The sequence below is a fragment of the Callithrix jacchus genome, chromosome 9, assembly GCF_049354715.1.
Source record: "Callithrix jacchus isolate 240 chromosome 9, calJac240_pri, whole genome shotgun sequence".
Lineage (NCBI taxonomy): Eukaryota > Metazoa > Chordata > Mammalia > Primates > Cebidae > Callithrix > Callithrix jacchus.
The window spans coordinates 91,795,652-91,815,432 of NC_133510.1; the positions used below are offsets into that span (position 1 = coordinate 91,795,652).

General features: G+C 43.2%; 1 long non-coding RNA gene across 1 annotated transcript; it reads right to left on the minus strand.

Moving 5' to 3' along the window:
• Positions 1-1,076: 1,076 nt before the first annotated feature.
• On the minus strand, positions 1,077-19,447 carry LOC128928588 (uncharacterized). Its single transcript, XR_013521974.1, has 4 exons — positions 19,277-19,447; positions 12,062-12,107; positions 11,613-11,690; positions 1,077-2,852 (listed from the first exon to the last, which is right to left on the minus strand). It is a non-coding gene; the product is annotated as an uncharacterized LOC128928588 (long non-coding RNA).
• Positions 19,448-19,781: the final 334 nt, after the last annotated feature.

Consider the following 19,781-nt stretch of genomic DNA (forward strand, 5'->3'; position numbering starts at 1 on the left):
CGGCCTCCCAAAGGGCTGGGATTACAGGTGTGAGCCATCGCACCCAGCCGTGCATTTTTCACTAGCAATATTCAGAATGGAGTTTAGGAATGCAATCAATAGTGAGCCAAACCAGAAGTGGCAAGGCAGTTCTGCCAGGCAGTGAAACAGGTCCTAGATGGGAATTTGCATCTAGGCAGTAACAGGGGATCTCAGTTGGTTGTCATCAGTCTATTTCCATCTGCAAAAAGGCAAAGAGGGCAAATCCAGCAAGCAATAACCATAAGTAGACCAAGCAGCCTGGAGTGGGGCCCCGAGGCCAGGGAGGGGACTGAAGTTCTGGGAGGGACTGAGGTTCTGGGGAGGACAGATAAGAAAAGGCAAAATTCCAGTTACAGAGAAACTTTGAGGCAGAATGTCAAAGAAAAAAGCAAGGCAAAAGCCCAGTTATTTGAATCGGAATACAAGGTAGAGCCTGTGACAGGAATCAAGGGGCAACTTCACAGCTAGAAATAGAGCAGGAGCTCAGAACAGAACCCAGAGCCTGGCTGACCTGATATTGAGTGACATGAGCTACTTACATTTCCTCTAAGAGCAGACTTGGGCCCAGCACCTGGGTAGGGCTGAGCTGCAGGTGACTTTCTGTGGCCCCCACTGGGAATTGAACCTAAATTCAGGGGAAGTTACCAGGCAGACGGCTAACACCACTCACACCAAAGTCCTCCTGGCTTCAAACCCGTTTTTGTTGTTTTTCTACATAACTTTATCCCTTTTGGCAAGCTGTTCTTGTTATCTAGAATTCTCAAGCCCAAACTCCTCAGGCTGCTCATTCTTCAAGATCACGTTCAAAAGCATCTTTTCTGGGCAGCACATCCTGGTTCCTCTGGGTTCCAGGAATGCTTTACACATGTCTCCATATGTATACTATGCCTTGTCTTGTCCTGCTTTAGTTCCGGTTTCTCTCCTTGCCTAGTCTTTACCCTTCTTGCCCAACAAGCTTCAGCATCTCTTGAGCCCAGCATAGTGTCAGTATAGAATAGGACTTTGATAAATGTTGATGATAAATAAATGAATGAAGTAACTGAGTAAACAAATGCTTAAGTGAAAAATCATTTATTGAAAATTCATTTACTAAATGAAAAGCCATCAATCAATAAACAGGTTAATCAATACCGTAGATTGAACATGGAATACAAAATAGTAACAGTAGCCAACATGTATGTATCACTAACTGTCCCAGGCCCTGTGCTCAATCCTTTACATAGATTCTCTTCTTTCATCTTCACAACCCAAGAGGTGAATGCTATTTTAACACCCATTTTACAGATGAGACAATACTAGCAACATATTAGAATCTTTAAGAACTCTGTCTGATCTGGGATTTGTTGGCTCTACTCAGCAATAAGATTCCTCACTTCTGGGGTCTTTCACTTGCCACAAGGGATACAGTGGCTGTTAAGGGCTGTAAGGATGCTATCAGACTTCACTTATGGCCCATTCAATCCTATTGCCAGGTCCCATGCAATATTTGCCTTTTCCCTCCTGATGGGAGAGGCCACATTAGAATGGGCCAGAGGCCTCTTCATTCTCCTTAGAGCTCTTTACCTGCTAGCCTCAGGGTGTGGGATGTAGTAGAAACTGAAGTGAAATTATAAGGAATATGTGTATTCACCTGATATTTGCCTATCTACCTCTTTCCAAAGACCACACAAAGTACTTCATGTATATTATCCTCCAATCCTTATTCTACCCTGTGAGGAAGTGTCTTTATCACCTAACTCCAGAGGTTTAGCAACTTGCCTAATGTCCCAGAAGCTGAAAGCAGAGCCAGGATTTGAACTGAGTCCCATCTGGCTCCAGCTTGATGCAATTGAACAAACACCCACCAAGCACCTCCTTGTGGACATACACAGGCCTTTCCCACACAGTATATTGCCACCAGCACCCCTTAGTGTTGAGGACATGGCCATAATCATCTTCTCTGTTGTTCAGGATCTCCTTTAAAAGCATGATTTTAATGGCAGCTTTTTGGTCTGCTTATTGGAAAAAGTCACAAAGATCCCATTCATTGGTGTAAAACCTTTGGTTTCACTTTTAGTGACAGACGCTACATAGGATGCTGAATAAAATGCACAGAGGCTCCAGTTGGAAAATCCAGAATCCTCCTGACTTCCGCTGTGGTCTTTCTCTTTAGCAACTCATATGCTCATGTTTACATGTGGCCATTTTTGTTGACCTGTTCATGAAGGACGATAAACTGTGAAATGATGCACCAGCCGGACAGAGACGGACGGGCCCAGAGTCCACACCCTGTGCTGTTTGCTTTGTGAAATTACAGACTGTTTAGTCTGCTCTATCTCATTCTAATAACTCCAGATTCCACTTTTCTTAATGACTTTCCCCTCCTTAAATGCCTACAGAGTTATCTTTGAAGAAGGGGAAAAAGAATAGATGAATCATTTGCAGGAAACGGGGGGAGAGACATGTGGTTGGAACGGCAGATGGCTGAGCGTGTGGGCACATAGCTGTCTCTGTTGTTCCTTCCACCACCCTGTGGAAATGAGTCCTTTGGAAGTGTACATTCATTCCAAGGTGGGGGCTGTGCCCACTTTCAGGTACTAACACGTGAATCCACATCCGCTCAGAGTCATCTTAGACATCCAAACTCCAGGCTTAAACCCAGACTGGACTATATATTCTCTCCTTGAAGTTTTGTCATTAGACCTTCTAAAGATAAAGTGATAAACTACTTTCAGTTAGTGGCAGCAGAATTTGTCATGCTGTCTCCCTTCTCCTGCAGGATATGAAGTATCTGAATATTCTTCATGTGCCATAGTGCAAGCTGCCTGACCTCAGAAGGGACTAGCAAATGCCTAGAGGGAAGAGAGAGGAGGGAGAATGTACATTCAGATAAAAATATGGGTTAAGCAGGTAAACACTGACTGTTCATGCTGCGGCTTTTTTGTGGTGAGGGCGTGGAAAGGACATAAAGATACTACAACCTCAGGGACAAGCGCTCATGTGTAGCTCCTCAGTTAACTTCCTGCTCATTATATGGAGATGATACTAACTCTGGTCATTTCACTTAAATAACTGAAGTAAGTTTCTAGACACCAAGAGTACATAAAGTTTGAGACTGACTTTTTCAGAAGGTTTCATTTAGCCCTTCTGTTACTTCTATGCAAATTTCCAAATGTCATCTGGATGTATATGCTAGAATAACCATTTGTTATTATTTTATTTTTAGATGTATGACGTTGTTTTATCAAGACTCTCTTTCATTGAGTTTTTGTTCCTACTTCCATCACCACCATCTTCCCCCCTTCCCTTAGACCTATACCACAGCACATGCATGTGCAGAAAGATTAGAATTTGTCATTATTTTCCTTAGTGCAATAGGTGTTTTGGTAAAATGTGCATCTACAAGTTGAGATTCGTGTTTTAGCACATATTATTCTACATCACTTGGAAACAAAGCCTTGTGGTTAAGAGCATTTTTTATTAATGAACACTTGTTAAAAATCAACTTTGATAATAAACATCATCTGATTAAGCATGAGTAAGGGCAGTCCAGAAATGGATCTGAGTAATCATAAAGATATTTCAGCAATCATAAATCTTGTTAATAATAGAATTTTCACCTCCATATCTATTATGATTTGGTGACTCTTTTACTGAAAGTCATTCATATTAGTCTCCACCAAAGCGCTAATTATTCATGGATTTCCTAAAAGACTTGAAAATTATTCTTTACATTTTTACGTCATGACTATACCAGAACCATTTTTGTGTCTCTCAAGATTCCCCAGCCTCACCTGACCCCCACGCCTTAGCCTTTTCTTGAATGGACATCTGGGAGCCTGCTGTGTTAGCCTCCTGGGGAAGAAGCTGGGGCTTTGGGAAGATCACATCTCACCCGTTGCAACAGGAACCTCAGTGGCTCCAGGACATGGAGCTCACCTGATTGGACTCTGTGCCTCATACTTTATGGCTGCTCTCCTCCCACCTCTTCCAGGCAGTTTAGTGGGATGTGGAATCTGGCTTACCCAACAGCTCCCTTAAGTTGCTGAGTTAAAATTTGAAACAAGGGATAAGAGGTCAAAATGATAAATTCCTTTTTCTCCCCCTCATTGCTCCTCCCACCACCCTCCCACCTGATGAAAGGTGATACGCAGGACCCAGCAACCGGCTTTGTTCTTTGTGAAGTTATGTCCAGTTCCTTAACACATCATCTAGTATTTGCATTCCTTCCTTTCCTGCCTCACCTTTTTCTCCCTCCCTTTTATGTCCCTGAAATTGCACCACCCAACAAAATAGACTTAGCAAGTAATCTTTGCCTCAGGTTTTATTTTCTAGAGAATTTGGCAAAGGAAATGAATTTTTAAAAATCTCAAGTTATATCTTCAATTTGGCCAAAAAATTTGGCCTAAACTCTATTTTCTTCTAAATAAGGGAGTTCCATAATCCCCTTAAGATTAATAAGAGTTGCTCCAATGAAATATTCATGGGTTGAGAACATGTTCTGTAAACCTCATCTAACTTTCTTGTGAATTTAACCTCACCACAATATGATTGGATGCTAGCAGTTATATTTCTCGATTGGTTGCTTCTGCCCAGTTTGGTATGGTAGCTTTTCCTATATACACATCCTACAGGTATTTGCAAACCTACTTCCTGATCTCCACCTTGTTATTGTTGTTGCTATCCTCATCATCTGTGAGTCCTTACCACCCATTTTATTTTCAGTGAATTCCAGATATATACCTGAGATAAAGCCAGTTTAAATAAATATTCAATATACCTTTGATTCAGGATATTCTATTGTATGTAAAATATGTATCTTTTAATCAGCAGCTAAAGAATATCAGCTGCCAAAACAATATGGTATTTGGGGATTGCAAACAGGCACATTAAACCATTCCCATTCTGATAAAGAAAGAAGCAAGGGACTTTTCCACTTCTTTATTTAATAAGCAAGATAATAAGGTAATAGTTCCCCCTCCCCCCTTCTCCCTCTCCTTCTCCTTCTCCTCTTTCTCCTTCTCCTTCTCCTCCTCCTCCTTCTTCTTCAAAACAGGGTTGGCTGGGTGTGATGGCTCATGCCTGTAATCCCACCACTTTGGTAGGCCAAGGCAGGTGGATCACTTGAAGTCAGGATTTTGAGACCAGCCTGGCCAACATGGTGAAACCCCCGTCTCTACTAAAAATATAAAAATTAACCAGGCATGGTGGTGGGCATCTGTAATTCCAGCTACTTGGGAGGCTGGGGCATGAGAATTGCTTGAACCCAGGAGGCAGAGGTTGCAGTGAGCCAAGGTTGCACCTGCCCTCCAGTCTGGGTGACAGAGTGAGACCGTGTCTCAAAAAAAAAAAAAAAAGAGAGACACGGTCTCACTCTGTCTCCTAGGCTAGAGCACAGTGACCTGATAATAGCTCACTGTAACCTCAAACTCCTGAGCTCAAGTGATCCTCCCACTTCAGCCTCCTGAGTAGCTAGGAATTACAGGTGCCTGTGACATCTGGCTATTTTTTTATTTTTTATTTTTGTAGAGATGGGGTCTCACTATGTTGCCCAGGCTGGTCTTGAACCCTGAGTGTCAAGTGATCCTTCCACCCTGGCCTCCCAAAGCACTGGGATTACAGGTGTGAGCCACTGTGCCAGGCCCAGGCAAGATAGTATCTTCCTGTGGAGGGGTTGGGATAAGGATAAAGGATTTTGAATATTTAATAGTATCACTCTCTCCTCTACTCATGCAGAAGGCAGGGACTGTGGTGCTAGATAAGTATATGAAGGCTGTTATTTAATGAGTTAAAATTTATCAGAGAGTGGCTGGGCGTAGTGGCCCACACTTGTAATCCCAGGCCTTTGGTTGGCCGAGGTGGGCAGATAACCTGAGGTCGGGAGTTTGAGATGATCCTGACCAACGTGGAAAAACCCCATCTCTACTAAAAATACAAAATTAGATGGGTGTGGTGGCAAATGCCGGTAATCCCAGCTACTCGGGAGGCTGAGGCAGGAGAATCACTTGAACCCAGGAGGGAGAAGTTGCCGTGAGCCAAATTCACGCCATTTTACTCCAGCCTAAGCAATAAGAGTGAAACTTCATCTCAAAAATGTAAAAAATAAGTAAATAATTATCAGAGAGTTTGCATGGATAATTTATTGCTAAAACAGAGCTTAAGAAAAGCGACTCTCCTGGGATTAAAATAAAACAAGTAAAACCCAGGACTCTTTGACCCTAACTGGGCCTAAGGAATCTGGACAGTTCCCATTACAACTTGAGATTAAAACTGAGGTGAGAAGGAAAAGTCAGGCATCAGTGAGTTACATTTCAAAACGTGCTTTAGGATTAAGTGGCTCTACTTAAGTTCATTTAGCTAGTGAACTCAAATACCATATCAATCATGAGTCCAAATTTTTTTTTAATTTGGACTCATGATTGACAAATTGTATTTGAGTTCACTAGCTAAAATGAACTTGACATTATAGTTGCAAAATAAGGTATAAAAATAAAAAAAAGATCAACAGTCTACTCAAAAAATGAGTAAAGGATATGAATAGACAGTTCACAGAAAAGGAAATTCAAACAGCCTTTAAACATTAAGAAATATGCTCAAATTGACTTTTAGTAAGAGAAATGCAAATTAAAGTTACCAATATGCATTTCTCAGAGTGGCAAAGGTTTGAGAACACATGTGTCAGCTAAGTATGGAGAAATACATTACTGGTGAGAATGCAAATTAGTACAATCTCTGAAAGGGACATTTCGGCAATAGTCATCAAAATTATAAATTCATATAGTCTTACCAAACAATTCCATATTTAAGAATTTATTTTACAGATATATTCACACACAAGCTGGATGAATGTATAAAACATAATCATTGCAGTCATTGCTTGCAATAGCAAAAAGATTATGAACAACCTCAATATTTATCAATAGGATGGCTGACTAAATAAATTATGCTATGTCCATGCAATAGAATACCATGTAGTCATTAAAAATGAGTCTGCTACAATTGTGTAACAATAATAAATGCATATCCTTGTACATGCATAGACTCCCCCTGAGAAGATACACGAAATGCTAGTTTAAAGTGGTTAGCACTAGGGAGAGGAACTGGGTGGCTAGGAGAGACTGACTTACTCTAAGCCGTATTCTTCCTTTTATATTTTGTTCCATGCGCAGTTGTCACCTGTCCAAAAATAAATCAACAATGGCTTTTTTTTTTTTTTTTTGAGACGGAGTCTCGCTCTGTCCCCCAGGCTGGAGTGAAGTGGTGCAATCTTGGCTCACTGCAACCTCCGCCTCTTGGATTCAAACAATTCTCCTGCCTCAGCCTCCCAAGTAGCTGGGACTACAGACACATGCCACCACGCCGGGCTAATTTTTTGTATTTTTAGTAGAGGTGGGGTTTCACTGTGTTAGCCAGGATGGTCTCGATCTCTTGACCTAGTGATCCACCTGCCTCGGCCTCCCAAAGTGCCAGGATTACAGGCGTGAGCCACTAAACCCAGCCAACAATGGCTTATTTTTTAAGAGAAGAAAAAAAAACCAGAACAATATGTGCAGACATTTTAAAAGGGGCGTTCATCTAATTTGTGAGTAAACTATGCTGTGTAGTTCCAAGTCACTTGGCAACAGCACAGACTTTTTAAAATATATGCAAATAAGTTACCTTTAAAGACTAAATCAGAAATTAGAATCATCAAATGGCTGCCCACATTACTTTATTAATAAATGAATAAATCTTCATTCGTTTCCCTTTATAACTGACTCTTGTCAGCGTAGCCATGGTTTGTTTCTAGTTGTTTTCCTTGAGCTCTTTGCAGTAAAGGAATCTAACAAGTAAACGAAAGAGTGCATGCAAAAGCAGGCTGTGATGTTGTGAGATTTAAACTGTCCTTAAAATAAGAACTAATTTGTGTAAGGATTTAAAAGCCTTATTCTTCTGTACTTTTTAATCTCCTAATTGCTTTGTGACAAATTTTGCCAGTACGTTTTCCAAGAAACGCATGTTAAGAGTAAACGAATGAATCAGAATAATTTACTGTACTAGAGAAAACATTTCCATTTGAAAGAGCCAATCATTCATTACTTACGTAAATGTACTTTAGAAAGGAGCATATATTATCTTCTCCTTATGTATTCCTGACATGTCTCTTATTATATCATTCAATAACCATTTGGTTTTCATATAAAATGAAGTACTTAGGGTTTCCTTATTGTAAGTTCAAATCATCCCATTCCACTTGGAAGGACTCCATGTCACTGAACACCACCATCCTTTTGAATCTTGAAAGCTGATACTGTTCTAAAAAAGCACTGAATGCTACCCTCATAACTTCTTCATTAGGTCACAGTCCTACCTGTCAGTTTCTTGAGGGTAGTGTCCCTACATGATTTATCTTTTTATCCCTCGGAATATCTTATACCAACTCAGCACATATAGAGAGCATGGATTTTTTTTAAGGTAGAAAACACAGTCATTTTGGCAAAACTTAAAGCAGTTTCCATCTGTCACCCTGTGATAGATATCAGTGATGCTTTTCCAAAAACAGGAAAGAATTCTAATGTGGTCCAGGGTGCTGAAATGGAGACCTAGTATGGAAGGGGCCCAGCAACAGAGAGAAAAGGTATGACTATGTGTCTCTTGCTACAAGCGCAGACTCCAGACCCCAAAGGGCAAAACACAACCTGAAAGCATGTGTATAACTCCTTTAAATATGCTTCCCCCAGCCCCATCTCAGCAATAGAAATGATGAGAGCATCATTCCTTACACTTTTGTTTGTAATGGGAAACAATGGAAAAATGGGTCTTTCATTATAAAATCTCATATTACAGAACACTGTAACCAAAATAGGCTGCAATGGCATTCTCATCCTGAAGGCTATGGGCCCTTATATTGGAAATGCCACTTCCAGGGTGGTGAGTACTTGGAATTTCTGCAGAAGCTTCCCTCTAAAGAGTATTTCTGATGCTCTTACTCACTCAATTTTCAACTTTTATGTAGGTTTGAAATTTTTATAATGAACTATTATTGGGAAAGGCAGTGTCCCTCCCCTCACTACCCCAGAGTAATTACTGCCACTGGCATTTGGAATAACACTTCCCTCTCTTTTGTGGTTACAATTGGAAGCATCTCTCAGTATCTCCCTGTGTGAGGTAAGATAAGTATTCTGTCATCTTCTATTAATAGGGAGGGATTCTGAATCACAGGAGAGCTAAGTGATTTTTCTAGCTGCAGAAATAGGAGAAATAAAACTAAGCAGGCTGATGAATACATTATTTTAGGAAGAGGACAATTGTGGTGGTACCGCATCCTTTTTCTGGACAATTGCAATTGCTTCCTAATTGGTTTTCCAGCCCCCAGTTTCTCTCCCTTCCAGTCTACTCGCCCCCTTTGTTACAGAATTATATCCTGAAATCATGTCACACCCCTGTATAAATATCTATGATGGCTTCACCTAAAGAAAAATTCAAAACTTCCTATCATGACATCTAAAGCCCATTACCATGTGGCACTACACTACCTTTCCTGTGTTCTCTGCCAGTCTTTGCCTTCCATACCATTCATCTGCACTGCACTGGTCACACATATCCATCCCTCCAAACCTCAGCTCGTGTCATCTTTCTTTCCCAGAGTGCCAGTCTTCTCCTTTCCCACTGGATGGGGGAGAATAAGAAATCTGCTCCCTGGGGATCTAACTCAAATGCTGCCTCCCTGGCACACTTCCTAGCACCACCTCTACCTTCTGCCTCCCACACTGAGGTAGATGAACCATTTCCTCTTCTTGTTCCCATAGCACTTCCTTTTTTTTTTTTTGAGACGGAGTTTCACTCGTTACCCAGGCTGGAGTGCAACGGCACGATCTCAGCTCAACACAACCTCCGCCTCCTGGGTTCAGCCAATTCTCCTGCCTCAGCCTCCTGAGTAGCTGGGATCATAGCACTTCCTTTATACTGCAAGGACCACATTTGTTACATCACATTCTAGCTACCTGGGCACATGTCTAACCTCCCCAATTAGTCTTTATATATATATATTCAGCAGGGCCCTAACACTCACTCATTTTCATAAGCTCCAGCAGTAATTTCAGTTTTAGATACACAATGGGTGCTCAAGATGCTGCTACCAAGATAACTTCTTCTCTTTGTAGTCTCCCAATTGCTTTGTAAGAGTTTTCACCAGTAAATAACTCAGAGTGCATGCTAGTTCAAGAGCTACATTTGCAAGGGCAAGCAGATTAGTTATGCCTGACACAGCATTTTCCTGTTTCGAAGTTCTGATGTTTGTGCCTAAAGAATACTATTTGGCTTATCTTTTTAGTTACTTCAAGAACATTTCTACAGTTGCTGAACACAGTAGACATGTGAGGAATCTGACTGTCTGGAATGTCTCCTGAAGCTTCTCAAAGTTTGGTCCACCTGTATAAGCCACTGCTGGCTGCTGGACTACAGTATAGTTGCCTGAGCCCATCCCTAGATCTTCTGAATCAGAGTCCCTGTCGGGGAGGCCAGGATATGGACTGACAGCAAATACCTCCAGGTGTTTCTAAACATTTCATTTCTAGACCCACTGGTCTGGGTGGGAAGCTCTTGTGCTCATTGGAAACCTTTGCCTAGGCAAGGGTCTGTTGGGGGAATGATTGTTATGAATGCTTCTAAACCAGTTGTTAGTCCAGGTCACATATCAGAATTCTCTGGGCAGCTTTTGAAAAATACCAATGCCGAGATCCACCTTAAATCTATTAAATCAGAATTACTGGTTATGGGACTTGGGCACCTATATTTTTTAAAAAGCTTTTCTTTTAATCCAGTTTGGCTGTAGAGTACTTGTCAGATTCCTTTGATCAAAACCAGGGGTTAGTGGTTAGAGGTTCCAGATTTAGGTTACCTTCCACACCACATACCATCTCACTCTCACTATAAAAGTAAATCTCACAGCAAATTTCATTAGATTAAATAAAAATATGTTTTAGCAGATAGGTACAGTCATACAAACTGGGAAAAAAGGGCTTCTCTTTGCCATAAGTACTCTACTTAATAGCACATTGCATGAAAGGGCCACACTGAAGGCAGCAATGTTCTAAAGGTGAACCTGCAGGTCATGTCATCTCATGGGGGCAGGATTCTAGGCTCAATGCTAGAAGGTGCACCATGACACAGACAGTTGAGCTGTCTGTGCTCTTGTATCTTGGTCATACAAGGTCCATAGGTCCTGCCACACCTCCTCTACCACATATTGTAAGTGTACCAATTTCAAGAACAGAAATAATTTGCTTTTCATATCCTTTATGCTAAATTTAAAAACCCTCAGGTCATCAAGCTGATTCACATTAAAGAATGCCAGCTAATTATTTCTGCCTAAAGCATTGGAGTACTACAGCTGGTTACACTGAATTACTTAAAAGTAAATTACTGGAGCTTTGGGATAGCTGAATTCATGGAGGTTCCTGGAGTGTGGTGCACCTGGAAAGGGCATGGAAACTGAAGCCCCTTCCCACATGCCTATGCATCTCTTCATCTGTATCCTTTGTAATAGCCTTTATAATAAACTGGTAAATGGGAATACCCTCTTGGCCTTTAAATTCAAATGGAAAACAGCCATAAAGTGGAACAATATGTACCTGAAAAACTCTAGTCAGTATACTGCATCATCAAACTTAATTGGTTAAAGCAAACTTGTTATGTAATAGCACCAGGTCCTAGGAGAAAGAAAAATGCATGAGATGATTACATAAAGTACTTAATACAATGCCTCACACAAAGTTGCTTCTAAATAAATAATTACAAGGAAAATATAAAACAGTTGGAGAATGCAATAATGTTAAACTAAAATTTAAAAGATTTAACAGTTGAATACACAGCACCACCCTAATCAAGATATAGAATATTCCCCTCACTCCAAAAGGGTCCCCCATTCCCCTTTCCAACAAATTACGTGTTTCTTCAGGACAACCACGTGCAGGCAGCATAATGACCTCCCAGATACCCATGCCCTAATGCCTGGAACCTGTGAATATGTTACCTTACATTGCAAAAGAGACTTTGAAGACCTTGAGATGGGTAGACTAACCTGGATTACCTAGGTGGGCCCAGTATAACCTCATGAGTCCTTAAACCTAGAAGAGGAAGACAAAAAGCAGGTCAGAGAGATATAGTGGTAGAACAAGCAACAGAGATTTGAGGCACGAAAACCACGTGACCTGCTGTTGTTGGCTTTGAAGACAGAGGAAGGCGGGCACATGCCAAGGAACACAGGTGGCCTCTAGAAATTGGGAACACAGCAAGCAAACAGGGTCCTACACCCATAAGGACTAAATTCAGCCAACAATCTGAATCATCAAGGAAACAGGTTTTCCCCTAGAGCCTCCAAAAAGAAAAGCAGTCCTGCCGACACCTTGGGTTCAGCCCAGTGAGACTCCTTTGGGACTTACGAACTACAGAGCTGAAAAATAATAAATTTGTGTTAAGGCAAAAACAAAAGTGTATTACCAAACAGAAAATATAACAAAGGACAGTGAAATCTACCAAACAGAAAATATAACAAAAGGACAGTGAAATATCATCATAAAGACTTTTTCCCTGGGAAACTGGTTAGGCAGGGGCATGACCTAGCAAGGGTTTACACTTTTGAGATTTGGGTAAGGAATCTAAAACTTTTGGTGGGTCCAGAAAAACCTGATGGATTTATACCAAAGGATATATACTTATTGGATGTTTAATAAAAATAATCTTGGAATCATGTATGTGCAAAAATTAGTATAGAAACTGTGCTAAGCAGGTGTCTGTTTACTCAAGCCTGGGTATGCTTCTACAGTGTGGCTTCTAGTACAGCCTTTCTCATCCAAGCATGAATGGAAGTGTCCTTCCAGTCATGGGAGAATGGCTCTCATGCCCAGCCCTGACCCTCCCCTTTTTCCCCTCCCTGTATTCTGAAATGCTCCTGCTGGGCATGAAGTCAGAGGGAGAAAGGAAATTCCCAGAGAATGGGACTTCTTATATGCAGGACTCACAATACAAATGTGTGTTTCTTTCAGCTGCCTTGAACCCAGGTCACTGAGTGATGATGGCTGTGTGGCTCAGGCTAGTAGACTTCCAATTCCCCTCTTGCACAACATGCAGTCCATAGGATAGGCTATGAGCCAGCATCAATGGAGCAGGGAAAGTGCCTGCTACTTCAGCAGGTGAGTCCTAGAGTGATGGGGAACTCCTGGTATGCAGTTTTCACTGTCCCCAAACTATCCATGTATCTCAGGCCATTGAGAAACCTCAATTTCTAGGTTGCTTGCACCAGCAACTAAGAGGGGCCATAAAGCAATTGATTCTGTTCTTTGAAGCTTTTTATAAAAATTTGTATGGATTTTTTCTCTCTTCCTGAGAACTAATTAACACTGTAATGTTTTTTGTTATATAATCCCTTTTCAGCAAGGTCAGTAAACATTTATTAAGGGTTGTGGTTGAGCACGGTGGCTTACATCTGTAATCCCAGCACTTTGGGAGGCTGGTGGATCACTTGAGACTAGGAGTTCAAGACCAGCCTGGTCAACACAGTGAAACCCTGTCTCTACTAAAAATACAAAAATTAGCTGGGCATGGTGGTGCATGCCTGTAATCCCAGCTACTCGAGAGGCTGAGGCACAAGAATCGCTTGAACCTGGGAGGTGGAGGTTGCAGTGAGCCGAGATCGTGCCACTGTACTCCAGCTTCATGACAGAGTGAGACTCTGTCGCAAAAAAAAAAAAAAAAAGAATTGTGTGTGTGTGTAACAACAAAAACAGACAGTAGTAGTCAATGAGTTAATTGTTTTAGGGCTGTTTCTACCCCCTTTACAAATAAAAATCATTGATTGCAATAGCTCAGTGAAAGAATATTCCCATTTTACAGATAAGGAAACTGAAACATGGAAAGATGAAATGGTTTTCCTCAGAGTCATAAGGCCAGAAAGTAGGTAAGCCAAGATTAGAATCCAGGTTGGTCTGGTTCCACAACTGCTAGTCTTGCCCAGCAAGATTAACCTTAACAAATTATGTAGAAAGTGTCATGGTATACCAGGTTGAATTCATTTAGGGCCGCTCATCAGGTTGGGAGCAGTGTGTACTAAGGAGCTTTGAAGGGACTGAGATTCACATTTGGACTCCAGCATAAATTACCTGACATTTGAGCCCAGGATTCCCCACCTTAAAGTTGTGATAATGGCATGCCTGTTTTGCACGGTTATCACAATGGTTAGATTTAACCTGTACAATGGTTAGTGTAGAATAAGTTGTAGCTACTATGTTGTTATTTCATGTATATCCAGATATAACTTTTGTAATTAACCCACCAATGGCCTTAAGCAGTGCTGTTTAGACTGGAGTTTGGGGCTCCCTAGGGTTCCATTAATATATTCTTGGGGGATCTGGAAGTTCTTAAGTTTGAAAAACTGAGCTAAAGCATTCCTGTATTGTGGACACACACAGTTACTTCCACAGATTTCTGAAGCAAAAATAAGATGGGAGGAAATACTACCTACTTAGAAAAATAATGAGTTCTCTTACACAACAGCTATATGTACTACTCACACCTGCGTAAATAAAGGAACACAAGATGGAGAGAGGTCACCAGAGGCAACACAGCCCACACAAGGAGGCTCAAGGCATATATTCCACATGTAGATGCAACATGGATAATGCCTCGGACACCACACAAATGGTGCTTCATGATAGGACAGGTTTTGGAGAGCTGAATACATATAATCTCTTGCCTCCTTGGCTGGTAATGTAAGCTATGCTTTCCCACTAAGGTTCATTGCTGGGGCTTTGGAAATAGTACAGTGGGAAGCAAGGTACCGTCATCTCCTTTCCAAAAAAAGGTAAATGAGCTTACTCAGAAATGTACAGCAGAAATGCCAACTTCGTGACAGTTTCTTATATATACATTTATATATACTTTTTACATTTCCTGCTTTGTAAAAATAAAGGATAAGAAATAAGAATCAATGAATATTTTCCCAGTGGAAGGGATGGAATTAAAACATCTGAAATAAAAAATTAACACTGCTATCTTTAAATGAATTTCTTTGCTAGGGACTGTCTAACTTTTAAAAAAATATCCTAAAGTTTCTATGGGAGCCTGAATGTAAATTAATTTGTCTTTCATCAGATGATGGGAAACAGAAATGCAAGAAAGCTGATGGAGATCATAATTTTGAAAAGCTTAGCCAAATTGGCTGAGGTCTAAATTTCACAATAGTTCTTATTTTTCTTCAGGTGGGATCATCCTAGCAATGCTCGAATGTGCCATCTCGTTTTAGGCAACCTCTAATCTTCCCGTAGCTATGCCTGTGGGTGAGTGATTCTGGTGTTGCTGACCAGCTACCTTTTCCTTGAGGTCTAACCTAGCCTACCTTTCCCCTTCCCCCGCATTGTTTGGGGAAATCATTAACTTGTGCTCAGTAAGACCTTGAAGCTCCTCATCATGGGACAAGCTGCACGGAGCTTCCACGTGAGAAGCAGTTTGATTGTAGTGTGATTGCAAACCAGGATCTGCAATTCCCAGGGGCTGCCCTCATAGAATTTTAATTGGGGGCTATTTGAAATTCCCTTTAGGTTTCTCTGTGCCCACCCGATCACTGCCCATGAGATATGTTACCTATTGTCAGTTCCTTTGGCCTCTCGTGTTCCTTAGCTGCTACTGTTGTGATACAACTTCTTGGTATCTTTTTTTTTTTTTTTGAGACGGAGTTTCGCTCTTGCTATCCAGGCTGGAGTGCAATGGCGCTACCTCGGCTCACCGCAATCTCCGCCTCCTGGGTTCAGGCAATTCTCCTGCCTCAGCCTCCTGAGTAGCTGGGATTACAGGCACGCGCCACCATGCCCAGCTAATTTTTTGTATTTTTTTTTTTTAGTAGAGACGGGGTTTCACCAAATTGACCAGGATGGTCTCGATTTCTTGACCTCGTGATCCACCCGCCTCGGCCTCCCAAAGTGCTGGGATTACAGGCTTGAGCCACCGCGCCCGGCCCTTGGTATCTTTTTAAAGCACTCATCAGGAAGACTTTAGAGTGAGTTTTGTGCACCCCCTATACCTTTTATTTTAAGCCACACTATTTCAAGGGTATCCTTCAAATACAGTTAAATTCACTTTTGAAATTTTAGCTGCACTGAAAGCCATTTCACTTTGAGGGCCTCCCTAGGACCCCTAAATGCATTTGCATTTTAAGTCAAAACTTCCAAAATTCTCATTTGCTGAAACTCTGTGTAACTATTTTCACATGATGTGTTAATAAATGTCATTGTATTCATAGAGATTATTCCAAGAAGATTAAAGGTCATGCTAGCCCACTTGGATCTTGTAAATTGCAAGTGCCCTCAAACTCAGGGAAATTGCAGCAGAATTGGAATGTTTCTCAAATGGCCTAGAAACAGTTTTTTTAAAAAATTATGTTTTTTAACCAACGTTTTTAAGGAAATTTACAGGGGAAAACACAAGGAGTAATTCAAGCACAAAGCATAGGTATTCAGTGTGCACGCGCGCGCGCGCACACACACACACACGGAAACCAGAATCTATGAAAGTGACTCTCTGCACTTATGAGAATGGATCACAGATGATCTGCTATCTCCAATCTTTAAACACAGCCCTCTACATATGGTTGATGTCCTCTGAAGGGCACTGTGGCCTCCGGAATTAAGGAAGCCCGTAATTCTTCCAACTACTAGAGTCCTTATCTCCTAAGAGAGCTTTTCCTCAGTGCCTCACAGCAATGGCAGGATCACTACTAACAGCATTCCGTATGCAGGAATGAAGCGGTCATATTTTAAAAGTCATCTTCTGAATACCGACTTCATGCCCTACACATCTCATGTGTCATCTCAGTTGTCTCTAATCCTCACAGTCCTTTGAGGGAGGAATATATATCCCCAATTTTAAACATTTCTGAATTCCTTTTCTTGCTTTGTTTTTCTGGTGTAGCACTTTCACTTTCTAATATATAATTATTAATTTTGTTTATTGGATTGTCCTCATTAGAATGTAAACTTCAGTGAGGCAGGTTATTCTTGTCTGTTTATTCACTGATGGTTTCCTGGAATCTAGACTAAATGAGTGAATGAATGATGTGAGACCCAACTGACTAGTGAGTGGCAGAGGTTTGAACCCAGGCCTAGTGCTATGCTGACACACTAGATGAGCAACGGTACTTGTGAAAATTAGGATCTAGGGCATACTCTAAGGGAGAGAGAATATGCAACATTTACTGAATGGTTGACTGATGAAGAGTTGCTTGCAAAGAAACCCACTGATGTGTTAAAGGAGCTGGGAAAGCAGCCTAACTTTTGATCTTTGACCCCATCCGTGGGGAGGAGGCAACAGAAAACGTGAGGCTGGAGAAAGCCAGAAAGTCAAAATTCAAAATGCTGACCTTGAAATTCTTCACATTTGGGCAGGGAATACCACATGGAGATGAGTATAGTATCCACAGCACTCTGTAATCCGTGTATGTGGGTATCCTTAAGAGTCTGCAAAGGGGTTGGATGCATGTCTTGACACTTTCCGTTGCTACTGTGTGACCCTGGGCAAATTCCTTAATCTTTGTAAATGGGGATAATTTACATGGGTTTTCTGAAGACTGTCCGAAATTATGCACGTAAACACAGAAACAAGATGGTACCTATCATGCCCAGTACACACTGTTGTATCTATTTTATCAGTTTGCTGTGGCTGGTGAACAAGGTGTTTCAAAGGTGACCGTAGGGAGAAGTTAGAAATGTAGCTGGGTCCATTCTGATAACCTTGCTAAAGAATTTTGATCCTGGTCTATAAGAACACCTCCTTTGCTTGACAGCTGTATTAGAACGGATTAAATCGGTTAGGGTAGTACCTTAGAGGGCTTTGCTGCAGATGAGCCAGTCCAGGCGTGCTGTGAGGCAAGCCTCAAAGGGCATCTGTGGAATGCCAAAACCATCCCCCCAACCGAGGCCTTTTCACAGGTTCTCAATTCAGAAGGATAAAAAATTAACTCAAATCAGCTAATAGCACCCCATCACCATTTTAGGACATTTCACCCTACCCATTTTGTCGTCACAGGGAACATGAAGCAGACAGTTTTATATTAATTATGCCGACGTGGAAGACTGCAACTTACAACCGCTAGATGATTTAACTAAGGGCGCACACCTAGATAGAAGCTGGATACATAATTCAAACGACGGTCGTCTCACTCCAGAAGCCCTTTACGCAGCATTTCTAGGACTGAGCGGTCAGAACGTCACTTTAATCAATATGCCAGGAAAGACTGGCATTCCCCTGGCGAAAGAGTTCAGAAGCATGGGTAAAACTAGTTTCGATGTGTCCTCCTGAATCTATAGTCATATTCAGGTAGCTGCACTTTTAAAACAGGCAAAGTGGAAACCCAGCTTCCCTCCTTTTCTCTTCTGTTGGAGGTCCTGGGCTGCACCTCCAACAGGTTTGTTCTTCCCAGTTCCGCTTCAGGACACCCTGCCTCTTCCCTCACTGTCCCCAGGTCCCAATGACTGAAACGTCTTGGTATGGGAACTTCTGTGACAGATCGGGGAGGACAGGGGGAGTCAACTCCAGCGCAGGCCTCCCCCGGCTGAAAACTAGAAGATATCCAGTGAAATACAGGAGTTTAGTTCCAAGGGCTGCCCAAAAAAGGTGCGGAGAGGAGAGCGGCAATCTCCACCTTCGTCGAACACGCTCCTCCCGGGGCGGCCTGCCTGCAGCAGAGCTCCAAAATTGGCAACCCGGGCCTCGCAGCCGCCTTTTTTTAGCCTACATTTCCCAAACCAGGGAAGAGGCGGCTGACTAAAAATGCAAATTGCAGCAGGGGCGTCAGCAGGCATGCCCGTGGGTGCGGGGCGTCGGGCGAGGGGAGACCCCGCGACCTTAGGCGCCCTCGCGGTGCTGGGTGGGCGCAAAGCGCTGCGAGGGACGCTACCCAAAGCCGCACCCCGCCGGGAGGCTGCCCCGCTTCCGCCTCCCAGGCAGCGGCGGGACAAAGCGCGGCCTCTTTTCCGCCGGGGTTTAGGGAGGGGATGCCGGATTAGGGCCCGCGCCTTCCGGCCGCAGCCCTCCCGCTCCAAGCCGGCCGCTCGCAGGTGGTTTTCCGCTCGGGAGGGTCAGGCCTCGGCACTTTTATATAACAATAGAGCTGTGCGCGCCGGGAACGCGCCTCCCCGCCGCCGCGGCCCCCACCCGGCCACGCCTCCATCCGGCTTCCAGTCCATCCGCCCCGCGGCGCCTGAGTCAAGCGCCGCGAGCTGGCCTGGCCAGCACCTCCGCAAGTTACCTGCTGGCTCTGTAGGGCGGTAGGGACGTTCCCCGCGACTCCTTGAGAGCCAAGGGCCGGGGGGGGGGGGTCCCGGCAGGCACTCGTCCTTGCTCCCCCCACCACCCGCCCCAGATCTCTATGGAACCCGGAGTTCCCCGCTCAGCCCCGCACCCGTCCACTGGATCGCGCAAAGCCTCGTGCCTGCCAAGTGGGGAGACGGGGGCAGCGGGGCGGTGGCAGGGAGCGCAGCGCGCAGGCGCGGCTGGTGCTCTAGGGAGTGCCAGGCGCTGGACAAAGGGAGGAGGCGGCGGCAGGAGGGGGCTGGGGAGGCCCCCTCTGGCATGCCTCCCTGCCAACTGTAACCAATAGCGGACCCCCCCCCCCCCCCGCTGAGCCCCCGGAGCCTACAGACCTTGCGGGAGGACTTCCCCACGCCTCGCCAATGGCGGGGACTACCGGCCCGGCCCTGCGTGTCCCAGCACACTTCATCCAGGCAGTCCCGCCAGACCGGCTCCTCCGTCAG